The following is a 13,116-nucleotide window of genomic DNA, read 5'->3' as shown; positions in this document are numbered from 1 at the left end:
GAGGCAAGGTATCTCCTTATTGGATCTGGATTCTTTGAATTTGTTATAGATTTTGGGGTGTTTTTGAAGGATTTCTAAGTGTTTTTCAAGCTAAAATTGAAGTATAGGTGTTAGGTAAGGAGTTGGGGCTTCAAAATTAAGATTTTGGGAAGGTTTTAGAGACTTCTTGACCTACTTTTTCTAGAGTTTTTTCTTTGATACGAAATAAGGTGTGGAGGCTCCTATTTATGAAGTTTTTTTAGAAGAATTAGGGTTTGATTAGGGTTTCTTTTAGGGTTTTGACTTTAGTCTTATGAGATTGACTTAGTCTTTAGGGTTTTAATTTAGGGTTTTGACTTTAGTCTTATGAGATTGACTTGATAAATTTAGATTAGGATTTTGATTTAGGGTTTTGACTTTAGTCTTATGAGATTGACTTGATTAGTTTAGATTAGGATTTTGATTTAGGGTTTTGACTTTAGTCTTATGAGATTGACTTTAATACTTTGACTTTAGTCTTTCTTGGTTGGCTTTTAATATCTTGACTTTAGCCTTACTTGATTGACTTTAAGATTGACTTTAGTCTTATTTGATTGACTTTAATTTTTGGAGAACCCCCTTTTATTATATTTTTAATTCTTTGGGCCCCCAGATGAAGGGGTCCTTGAATAAATATCTTAGCAACCATCAACAATTTTGCCTGAAAGCATGATTGATCGATTTTTTAATTAAAAATTTTAAATTAATTTTATTAATGTTTCACTGTACATTATTTAATGGTTTATTTATTAATTTCGAAATTTTTAATTATTAAAATTATAAAATTATCGTTTTGCCCTCGGAGAGGATTTTTTTACTTTTTAAGTCATTTTTCAATGTTTTAGGATGTTTTGGAATCAATTTTTCATAAGAAATTCAATGGGAATGTTGGATTTTATCATTTATGAAGTTTTTTTATGAAATGGTCGTGAACTTTATGAGGGGTATTTTCATAATTTTGTCGAATTCTGTGAAAATTGGCGAAATGATTTATTTGGTTTCGATTTGTTGTTTTATGTGTTTGATTGGGTTTTCCTAAGCGTAATGTAGGCTCTAGAGTTGTTTTGATGTTAGGGGTATTTTGATAATTTGATTATTTTTAGTGACTTTTATCGTGAAACTTCTTTTTGGTCTACAAGATGATCTCTATGTTTCTGGGATCATATTTTCCTAGCGTAGCGTGGTTTCTAAGGCTTTGTCAGTTCGAGATACCTCATCCGGATTTCTGAAACATATTTGGTAACAAAATAAAGCATTGGAATAAACATCCATCATTGGGAACCGTTGTGATCGGGTTGACGAGTTGATTAATCAGGCAAGTACGAAAATGAGGTGTCTACAGATGCCCCTCTTTAGCAGAGGGTTGAAGCAAACTAGATAGCAAATCTATTTTGGTAGATAGTGCGATATCCGAATGCCAAAGCTAGTGACAATTCATTTTGTAGTCTGATTTAACAATTCGTCGGGATGTTCGGATCCTTGAGGGTTAAACTCTCCTCGAACAAAAAAGTTGTCAGGTCCCTGAGCGAGCTCTCACTGACGGCACCAGATCCTTGAATTTTAGAAAATTATCCCTGACTAATGCAAAAGTGCACGTGTGTGCAATGGTGTGATGATTACTGAGTAAAATGTGTCAGGTCCTAGAGATCTTCTCTAACTGACAATAATGATTCAAAATTTAAATGTACTTATGCAACGAAAGCAATCATGGTAAGGTTAAACAATGAGGTAATTGTAGTCATAACAATGTAGGAACTTCGTTAAATCCTATTTGAAATTCTTGTTTAGAGTTCGAAAAAGTATGAGTCTCGTTTATCGGACTCGAACCTATTGTAGCCACACTTCTCGGACTAAAGAACTTAAATAATCCTGTTAATTCAATATGATTCAAACAAAGCTGGAGTCTCGTTTCTCGGACTCTGGCTAATGTTTACATGAACTTAAACAATCCTATTAAAATTGGAGTCACGTTTCTCGGACTATAACGTAGGTTTGTAGGCACTTCAAAAAACCTACTCATTCTATGATTCAAAAAGTTGGAGTTTCGTTTCTCGGACTCGCACTTAGGTTTGTAGGCACTTCAAAAAGCCTATTCATTCTATGATTCAAAAAGTTGGAGTCTCGTTTCTCGGACTCGAACTTAGGTTTATAGGCACTTCAAAAAGCCTATTCATTTTATGATTCAAAAAGTTGGAGTCTTGTTTCTCGGACTCGAACTTAGGCTTATAGGCACTTCAAAAAGTCCACTCATTCTATGATTCAAAAAGTTGGAGTCTCGTTTCTCAGACTCGAACTTACTAAGCCATGTTTCTCGGGTTATAGGAACTTACACGATCCTATTAATTCATTCTATGATTCAAAATCGAACTCAAAGTTTGAAAAATTGGGCCTTTATTGGCTTATCATGCATATGGATTCATAATTATCATTGGACTTCATCGGATTTCTAAGTAAGGTTTTTCTTTTTATCATGTGATTAAGAACAAAACTTTAGAATTAACTGACTTTAAAAAATGCCCCTAGTTTCAAGGTTGGCTTTAACTAGAGCTTGACTACGAGATTGATGAAATGGATTACACTTAAAAAATATGGACTCTGATGTATGATAGATAGAAGAACTGACATTCCTTTAAATTTAAGACTCTTAAGGTTATCATATGTGCAATAAGGGATTGATCATTTTCTTTCGAATTTCTTTTGAAAAATGCTTGAGCTGGACTACGAGGGCACGTAGAACCGTTAAACATCATGGTCATGTGCAATGGCATAATGGTTGCCAGGGTGCTGATTGATAATGGCTCAGCGCTTAATGTCTGTCCGCTTGAAACCTTCTGAAAACTTAACGCTGACTGGTCGCATGTCAAACCAAACAACAAGGTTGTTCGAGATTTCGATAACTCAAGAAGGGATTCCCTAGGAGAAGTGGATTTATCGATCACGATAGGTCCTTGCACCTTCGAGGTAACATTTGAAGTCATGGAAATACCGACCACATTCGACTTGCTGCTAGGTAGGCCGTGGATCCATATAACAAGGGCTGTACCATCCTCGTTGCCCCAAAGAGTCAAATTTATCATGGGGCAAAGGATGATATTTGTGCTGGCAGAAAATCTTATCCCTGTTGGGAGAGCTCTAGATGTGCCATTCATCGACATTGAGATGACAAAGGATAAGGCGATGTACCACTCCTATCAATTTGCTATTGTCAATCATGTTGAGAAGGGGAAAGAAAAGGTGAAAGCGGAACTATCAAGGGCAAATCTGATGATCGGACGAGTTCTGAAGAAAGCAGGTTACCGACCCAGGCAAGGGCTGGGACCGAAAGGAAAAGGGAAAGCTGCACTGGTCGAAGCAAAAAAGCACAATCCTTATTTTGGTCGAGGGTTTAGGTCAACGAAAAAGGATATAGCAGAAATGAATGACAAGAAGAAAGAACTTCGACTGGTGAGAAAGTAAAATCGGGAATCGAATGTCTAGAATCTGGGCAGAGTCCTTCATATCAATGTTAGTTTCCCGAAATCTCATATTAGACTCGATAGTTTATCAGAACCATTAAAAAAGCCAAAAGTGGTAAACTTCAAACCTGTGCACATTCATGAAGACTCAGTTGTTGAGTCCTAGTCATCTTTCCTAGAAGGCATTGATGTTTTATTCAATGGGGATTCCAACGAAAGTTTATCAGAGACCGCTCTAGAATCCGCAAAAGTGAAAATCACTACCAGCCAAGGGAACGAATCACCTTTCTCCATGGGTATTGACTGGGCATCAGTCGTCATACCACCAAACTTGGGGGGGACTATGCCCCAACCTGACAACAACAATCAATCGGAGATCATGGTCATCTCCAAACCATCGACCAAATTATCCAACAAATCACTTTCTCATCTCATACGTCCCCTAAAAGAAGGGGAAGTTCTAAACAACTGGGAGGAATTCCCGTTGACCCTTGAGGCTGCTGAGGCCTAAAAAAAACACCAATTAGTCGAATCTAGTTTGCCCGAGAATCATAACGAGCCCTCGTCCTCGGGTAAAGACTGTTTTGAGAGCTCCCTATCTTTATTAACGAATTTGCATGATTATTCTTCTTATTTCAGGTATCCAGAAAATCACAAAAAAATAAATATTTCTCAAAAATCAAACAAATCAAATATTCCTCAAAAATAAAAAATCAAAAATTTCTCAAAAGATAAAAAAATCAAAAAGCTTTCAAAATTACAAAAAATAGATATTTTTCAAAAATAAAAAAAAGAGTTTTCAAGGGATCTATCTCCATCAAATGAGTACCTAGATAAAATAGAATTTGAAAGGGACGAGTATGACTTCGATCTTGAACTCGACTTCAACCTCATGGGGATTGAAGAAGAATCTGAGGACGAAATGGAATACCCACCCAAAGAAATCAAAGACTTGGTAGAACGTCACGAGAAAGGTGTTCAGCCAAATATCGAGGATACAGATTTAATCAATCTTAGTACCGAAGAGGACCCCCGAATCACCAAGATCGGAGCTTTACTGACACAGCAACAAAAGGAAAAAATTGTAGAACTCTTACGAAAGTATCAGGACGTCTTTGTTTGGTCATACAAGGATATGTCGGATTTAGATACAGATCTTGTTGTACACAAGCTACCAATTGCTTCCGGAAGTAAGTCAATCAAGCAAAAACTAAGAAGACTGAAGCCAGAATGGATCCTCAAGGTCAAAGATAAGGTCATGAAGCAATTCGAAACAGGATTTCTCGCAGTTTCTATGTACCCTGAATGGCTAGCTAATGTCGTCCTAGTACCTAAGAAAGATGGGAAGGTACGCATATGTGTTGACTACCGAGATTTGAATAAGGCCAGTCCTAAGGGTAATTTTTCACTTTCACACATCGACACTCTAGTCGATAGTATAGCAGGGCACGGTATGTTCTCATTCATGGATGTCTTCTCAGGCTATAATCAAATAAAAATAGCAGAAGAAAACCAGGAAAAGACTGCATTTATCACATCATGGGGTACTTTTCACTACAAAGTCATGCCATTCGGGCTGAAGAACACAGGGGGGACTTACCAACGGGTAATGATCGCATTATTCCACAATATGATCCATAAGAAAATGGAGGTCTATGTAGACCACATGATTACTAAATCCGACATTGAAGAAGACCATCTGGTGAATCTAAAGAAGTTGTTCGACAGGCTGAAGAAGTATAATTTAGGCTAAATCTGGCAAAATGCATATTCGGGACAACGTCAAGCAAGCTACTGGGGTTCATTGTCAGTAGAAGAGGCATCGAGATAGATCCGATAAAAATCAAGTATATCCTCGAAATGAAAGCACCCGTTTTAGAGAGAGATGTTCGGGCATTCTTGGGGAGAATACAGTATATTAGCCATTTCATCGCTCAACTCACACCTATCTGTGAGCCAATCTTCAAGCTACTAAGGAAAGACTCGCTAAAGAAATGGAACAAGGACTGTAGGAAGCATTAGACAAGATCAAGTAATATCTACTCAATCCACCAGTCCTAAACCCTCCTACTCCGGGGCAACCTTTGCTAATGTACATCTCAGTGAAAGAAACGTCAATGGGATGTGTGCTAGGGCAACACGATGAATCAGGAAGGAAGGAACAGGCCATCTACTATCTCAGTAAGAAATTTACCGAATACGAAACAAAATATTCAACGCTTGAGAAGACTTGATGTGCATTAGTCTAAGCATCTCAACGACTGCGTCATTATTTGCTTAGTTACTCGACTATGCTCATCGTAAAGATGGACCCCTTGAAGTACCTTTTCGAGAAACCAGCATTAACAGGTCGTACAACGAAATGACAATTATTATTATCTGAGTTAGACATCACCTATGTCACTCAAAAGGCCATCAAAGGGCAAGCCATCGCCGATCACCTCGTCGAGCACCCATTGCCTGATTACGAACAGTTAAAGACGAACTTCCCGAATGAAGCCATACTATTCACGGAGATTGAGGACGATGATGATGAACCAGGCTAGAAAATGTATTTCGAAGGGACATCTAATCAGAAAGGAAACAGAATAGGGGCAGTCCTGATTAAATCCGATGGATCCCACGTACCAATTGCAATCAGATTGAAATTCCAATGTTCTAATAACGAGGTTGAATACGAAGCATGCATAGTAGGGTTGAAAGTAGCACTGGATCTCGAGGTAGATGAGATATATGTTTTTGGAGATTCAAGCTTAGTAGTCTATCAGACGACTGGAAAATGGAAGACTCGAGAATAGATATTGGTCCCTTACCACGAGTATTTGGAGGAACTAAGCTCGCGCTTTGATAGAATTTCATTCACGTACATGCCGAGAGCTAAGAATCAGTTTGCGGATGCACTAGCTACACTTACTTCTATTATCAGTATCTCGGAAGACTTAATCATCGACCCTATTGAGATTGAAATTCAAGATGAACCAGCTTACTATTTGCCCGTCGAAGTAGAAGAACCGGAAGAAAAGCCATGGTACTCGGACATCAAGGCATATCTAGAAGATCGAATCCTCCCCTCAGATGCAACTTCCAATGATCGAAGGACCATTCAGAAACTAGCATGGCAATTCTTTTCGAGCAATGGTATTCTATACAAGAAATCGCATCACGAGGTCTTGCTCCAATGTGTAGTAGAAGTAGAAGCAAAACGATTAATCGAGACTGTACATGGTGGAGTCTGTGGACCCCATATGAATGGTCAAATGCTAGCCAAGAAAATTATGAGGATAGGATACTATTGGTCGACAATGGAGAGTGACTGTTATCAGCATGTCCACAAATGCCATCTATGCCAGATTTATGCCAACAAGATCAACGCTCCACCTTCAGAACTACATAACATGACCACTCATTGGCCCTTCTCACTCTGGGGCATGGACGTCATTGGACAAATCTCGCCAAAAGCTATAAACGGGCACCACTTCATTCTAGTTTCAATTGACTACTTCACCAAATGGGTAGAAGCGGCGTCCTATGCTAACGTCACGAAAAAAATATATTGAAATTTGCCAATAACAACATTATCTGTAGATATGGGCTTCCCAACGGATTAGTAACTGATAATGCCAAGAACTTCAAGAACAAAGACATGATCAAGATGTGCGAAGACTTCCAGATCACTCATCATAACTCTGTACCCTATAGACCCAAGATGAACGGAGTAGTTGAGGCAGTCAACAATAATATCAAGAAAATAATCGAGAAGATGGCGGTTACATACAAAGATTGGCACGACATGTTGCATTTTGCATTTCATGCCTATCGAACCTTGTTCAGAACCTTGACCAACTCCATACTCACTGGTATATGGAATGGAAGTAGTCTCACCTGTAGAGGTTGAGATTCCCTCCCTCTGGATCTTAAAAGAAGCAGAGTTAGATGAAACTGAATGGATTCAAGCTCGGTTTGATCAGTTGAATCTGATTGAAGAGAAACGCCTTGTTGCCATTTGCCATAGACAGATCTATCAGTGACGAATAGCCCGTGCCTACAAAACAAAGTCAAACCCAGGGATTTTTCACCAGAAGACCTTGTTTTGAAGAAAATTTTGCCAATCCAAGAAGATGCTAGAGGAAAATTCAAACCGAACTATGAGGGACCATTCATTGTGTAGAAGGTAATAACAGGAGGAGCTCTGATTCTTATAGAAATGGACGGACAAGTCTTCCCGTAACCGATCAATGCTGACACTGTCAAGAAATACTACATCTAAAAACTGATCTTGAGACAACAAAATGCCATCTTTGTTATTCCAAACTAACTATCATACCCTAGTCAACCCTTTTGAGCCATCATGTTCATTTCTTAACCTAAGACTGGGGCAAGTCAACAACTACAAAACGATACAAAAAAAAAGATAACAAAAAAAAGGTGACAAAAGAAAAGAAAATCAAAGAGAAAATTAGAAAAATCAAAAGTATCAAATTACTCCTGGCTCGCATGAAGATAAACTATGAACAGTTAAAAATAAAAATAAAAAAAATTTGAAAAAATAAAAAACTCGGACACTTGATTTGAGTTCGACCCAAATCTCTAACCTAAACAAGTTCGAGAGACGCTGGGAGGAGACACATATCACCTTTTCGAAACAAAAATAGACGAACCCTAAGTCTTACCCACTCTAGACAAACCAGACCTTGACCTTTTTGTATCCTTCCACTACCATAAGCCTAAGCCAACGTTTCATCCCAACAAAAACCCTTTCTGATCAGGGAATGTTTCAGGGCAACACAATGACAATGACAACACCAATGATCTTGCGACTTAGTCTGGACCTCAAAGTCTTGTCAGTCATTGAAAGACTTGAGAGGGAAATCTAGGTCGGATATTCGAAAAAAAATAGTACTCGAAGTGTAGAGTAGTCGATCTCGCGGCTCAACTTGAATTGTCGAACCACGAATAGTCGTCGAAAAACTCGAGAGGGAAATTTAGATCTATTACTCAAGAAATAGTGCCACTACAAGAGTAGAGTCGCTGATCTCGCAGCTCAACTTGAGTCACCAAGCCACAAAAACACAGAGACTCCGAGCATAATTGTAATGTAAAAATCCAAAAGTACAAACATAGTCTAAAAGGGCATAATGAAAATTGAAAAGAGCGCTATGAGTAAAAGAATCAGACTATGGAAAGATCAAAGTCACTAGCACGATGAAAATCTCAAAAAGGATGTTGATGCTCAAAAATGTGAAAATCGGGTCTGGTGAAAATCGTAATTGGCACTAGGAGCAATAAGGGTTAGGAAAAAAACAAACTCCTGGCCCACAAAAGTATAAACTGTGAACGGCAAAAATCTCTCCTAAAATCGTGGTCCAAGCGGATAACAGTCTTCCAATACTAGGGCACTGGGGATGACTCTAAAGGAACCAAAAGATAATTGGCGCTTGTATTCCTTGTATTTGGCAAAAACACTAGGACCGTTACAACCAAAGATTTTACAAACTCTGAATTTATCGTACTCATTTGATAAAGACATTTCATAAAATTTCAAAAAAAAAACTACTATTTTGGCCAATGACGACAAAATCTAGGACTCATCCAACAAAACTTCGTGTTTTCAGGAACAATAGATATACATGAGACCAAGTAAATACAAAACTTCTTTTCTTTGCATTAATCTTTCAACATTTTATATACATTCAGATAATAAAAAGAAAATACAAAAAGAGTGAATTCAACGCAGTCAATCAAACATCATGGTGAGAAATAAAAAAAGAGTCAAGGCGTTCCTCTAAAATATGGATCCGGGCAGCCTGGCTCATCATCAGTTTCTCGACATCGGAAGCATCGTTACTCACCAAATATACTACAAAGTCCTCAAAATGAGGACACTGGGCAAGCCGATCCCTCAACTCAGTGACTTCAGCTAGAAGCTTAGCCACTATCACTACATCCGGATTGGGCAAGGGCAGATGTCAGCGGAGCAATCTCTTTCTGCATATTCTTCTCGGATTTGAGCAAGATAACCTGAATTCGACGATAATCAGTCTGAAACTCCTCAACTCGATCTCGATAATCAAAGAAGGATGAAGCACCAGGGCGCGTTCGGGGAACTATCGACACCGATGGCCTCCCAGAAACGAGTTCTAAAATCCAATGCAAGTATGTCGAAAATTGGTGTGCTGCAAAGATGGGTCGACTCAGAACCTCAACCTGACCCCATTCTTTTACGTGTCGGCTCAAAAGTACAATCGATAAAGGGCTAACCAACTTATTGAAATTCCAGGAATGAGCACACCCTAATCATAACCAAACTGACGAAGAACCCGAAGTGGTATATAATGAGTTGCCCGTAAAGACCGATCAAAATGAGAAAACGGGCACCATCAAATGCAATCATGGGGAACCCTCAAGGTTGGAAGGCACCGACCCATCTCACTTCTTCATCATCAAGGTTACCGATAAGGGAATACCACTCTTCTTTACCACCTAAGACAAGGGGAGCAACTCGTCTTGACATCGCTGCAATAACATGAGCACTCTAAACTTTGGAAACTAGTAAATTTTAGTTTAAATTTATTCTAAGTTAAATTTGGAATTTACCTACAGGAGTGGAGCACACCCTCGGAAAATGTGATCACGACCGGAAGAACAAGTCGTGAGAGATTGGAACATCTCGCTTAAAAGCATCGGTGCCAACCGACGTCCCTCTCGGACTTATCGAATCACGTGAATGAGAGAAAGATCTATGATGTCTCCACCACCCGGAAACAAGAGTTGACTCACCGCCAACAAAGTGAGAGCATTGAAGTGAATCAACGGTTTCGAAGGATCCATTAGGCGTTCAATCAAGAAGGATTTGGACATTGTCTTCATAACCGATCCACCATCCGTAATCTTCAAAAACTTATGGTTTATCCCCAAGAAGTCGGAAGTCTGCTTCGATATCCATCACGTAAGGGTGGAACCACAACCGCGCCCGATATTTCAAGCCCAAATAACACTTCAAACTCCTCAATGGTAGGAGTTATTTCATGCCCCCCAAATCGAAAGAGATTGAGTTCAGGGATCCAATACCCCAGCATTGCGTCAATCAAACCCCATTGCAATGGGACCTTTGGCAAGGAAAGGGTGAACCCCAACTTATTCAAACACCATTGAGCCTTGTCATCATTATCCAAGCTATCTATCCAACTACTCAAGAAAGGATCAACAATGCCATACCTTTTCAAGTTGGGAAGAGTAGAGGGCACCTCCATGGAACTTGAGAAGAAGCTTTGAGGAAGAAGGAAAGCAAAAATCTACCCAAAATGTGAAAGAGGGAAGTAAAATCGTAAAAAGTGAAAAGTTAGGGCAAAATCAATGGTGAAACAGGCCTAAAATAGGGAGTAATTCATGTTGGTCTATGTTTGAAGCATGGATAAGGTCAAAATGTAATTCATCCGTGTTTAAGGTACAGATATAAGCCAAAATGTCCTATATATGCTCTTGGCACGGATAAAAGCTAGGAAAATATATCTGTGTTGAGAACACGGACCATAACGTTTTTAGACCTAGGGCCATGAATCATGCGAATTTAGAAAGATTCCGGACCACGTAACAGGCACCTCATGTCTCGAAATATCGAAATCACACAGAAAATAATTGAAACTCCTACGTGCTCGATAAATGCATTCAAAACTCTCAAAAGCTCTCAAAATACGTACCGGGCACGTAGGAACTCGCCAAGATCCTATTGGGCTAGATTAGGCTTCCTCAAACCACCTCACTCACCATGAGTCCCGAAACAACTCACGCTACTCAAGAACACACGCGAAGGGTCCTTTGGACCCTAATTGCACCCTTTACCCGTTCATAGGCTCACCCACATTCAAAAAGGCCTGAAAGCCCTAATGATCGATATCACACTCTAGAAGCTTGAGTCAAGGGTACAGACGATCATAATGATACAACAAATAAAATGAATAACGGACATGAATGCACGTATATATACAAAATTTTAAAATGTTTACAAATGTATCTGAGTTTAATTCAAAAATATACATGGATTGTAAGGTACAACAAAAATCAGATCGAGGGGGAGCATCGTCCCATGCACTCTGAGTCTCTAGGATAGCTCCAGAAGAAGATCCGGCCACTGCACCTGAGCTAGACACCCCGGAAGAAGGTAGACCGTGCATCCACAGTAGTCCCTCTGAATCCGTGAAGAATAGCTCCGCGTCTAAGGCAGCATCCTGCTCCGTAGTACCTGCAAGATCAGTGCCATAGGCAGAAGGCCAGTGGAGGGGGAAGCCTAAAAAGAAAGAAACAAAATAGATTAGAATACAGACAGAATATATACAGAATATGCAAGGAAACGAACAACTAAATGTAATACATACCCTGGGAGGTTTCGGAGACCATGCAGAGGTGCTCGCTCCGTCTCTGAGCCGATGATAATCTTGAAAAGATCACATAAGGAAATCAATCAAAACATAATACCATGTGCTATGATCCATGAAGTAGAAGAGAAATGAAACATAAATAACATACCATCTTGGCCTAAGGACGAGACTCCCACAAGGCCATTTCGAGCTCTAGCTCCTGGATGCGAGCTGTCTGGGCCTCAAAACGAGCCTCCTGCTCCTCTATACGAGCAGCCTGTTCATCCACCTCAGCCCTAGAGGCTCTCCACCTATTCTCCATCTCCACGGCCCTCGCCGACTAGGCCTCGATCACATCATAGCCCTCTCGGAGACAACGAAGATCATCGACCTGAAAGCAAGAACACAGACCTAGTGAGAACGATAAAGAACATAAAGTTCTAAGGAAAATAAGCAGTGACAGAATACGTGCCGTGATAGCGTGCTCCTGAAGAAGGACCCCTCCAATCTCTGTAATCCCGGCCCGAGCAGTGATCGTAAGCATGATACATCCAATGGATGCCTTTGGGAACTAAGCCTGGTAGTCACCTGCTCTCACTAGTCCAGCAGCATCTACGCCCCGCGCCTGGGTAAGATAGTCATCTACCGTCATAGCCCCCGAGATAGGCTCAGGTGGAGCGACAGGGACGCGAAGGCTCCCGTTGTGCTGGAAGAACAAGCACTCCCCTGGATAGAATGTGTATCTTTGCTCGCCAATGAAGAAGGGGTAGCGCTGTCATCTGGTGTTACGTATATAGGCGTTCTGCACCTCCTGTCGCTCGTTGATAGTATAGGGAAGGTCTCGAAGCGTAATCGAGAAGATCTGCAAAAGAGACAATCAGAAAACAGACACAGGCAGTTTCAAAGTCAAATAGAGGGAAAAGATTAGATTGCTCACATCTCAAAGCCGACATCGATCAATGTGGGCCCGGACACTCCTAGGGCTGCTCCTAATAGCTCTGGCATCTTTCGTAACCCAAAATGCGCCCAACAGATAACCCTTGTCGGGATGACAACGGGTAGGCAGGTAAAAAGAAAAATAGACATGGACAAAATCTGGAGGAAAAAACATAAAGTGTCAGACAGTGAACAAAATGTTGGGAAAGAAACAACTGGGAAATAAAGTCAGGATGCATTTACCTCGATGAATTACCAGAAGAAACAAGTGGAGATCCCAGCTCCACGAGGTATAATGATGCCCTCCACTACTCGATCTAGTCCAGCCAGAATGGTGTCGTAAATCAATCTCC

The sequence above is a fragment of the Akebia trifoliata genome, chromosome 2 (assembly GCF_017979445.1).
Source record: "Akebia trifoliata isolate Shusen 1 chromosome 2, ASM1797944v1, whole genome shotgun sequence".
Classification (NCBI taxonomy): Eukaryota; Viridiplantae; Streptophyta; class Magnoliopsida; order Ranunculales; family Lardizabalaceae; genus Akebia; species Akebia trifoliata.
The sequence above is the reverse complement of the archived record's forward strand: the minus strand, read 5'-3'. Positions refer to the sequence as shown.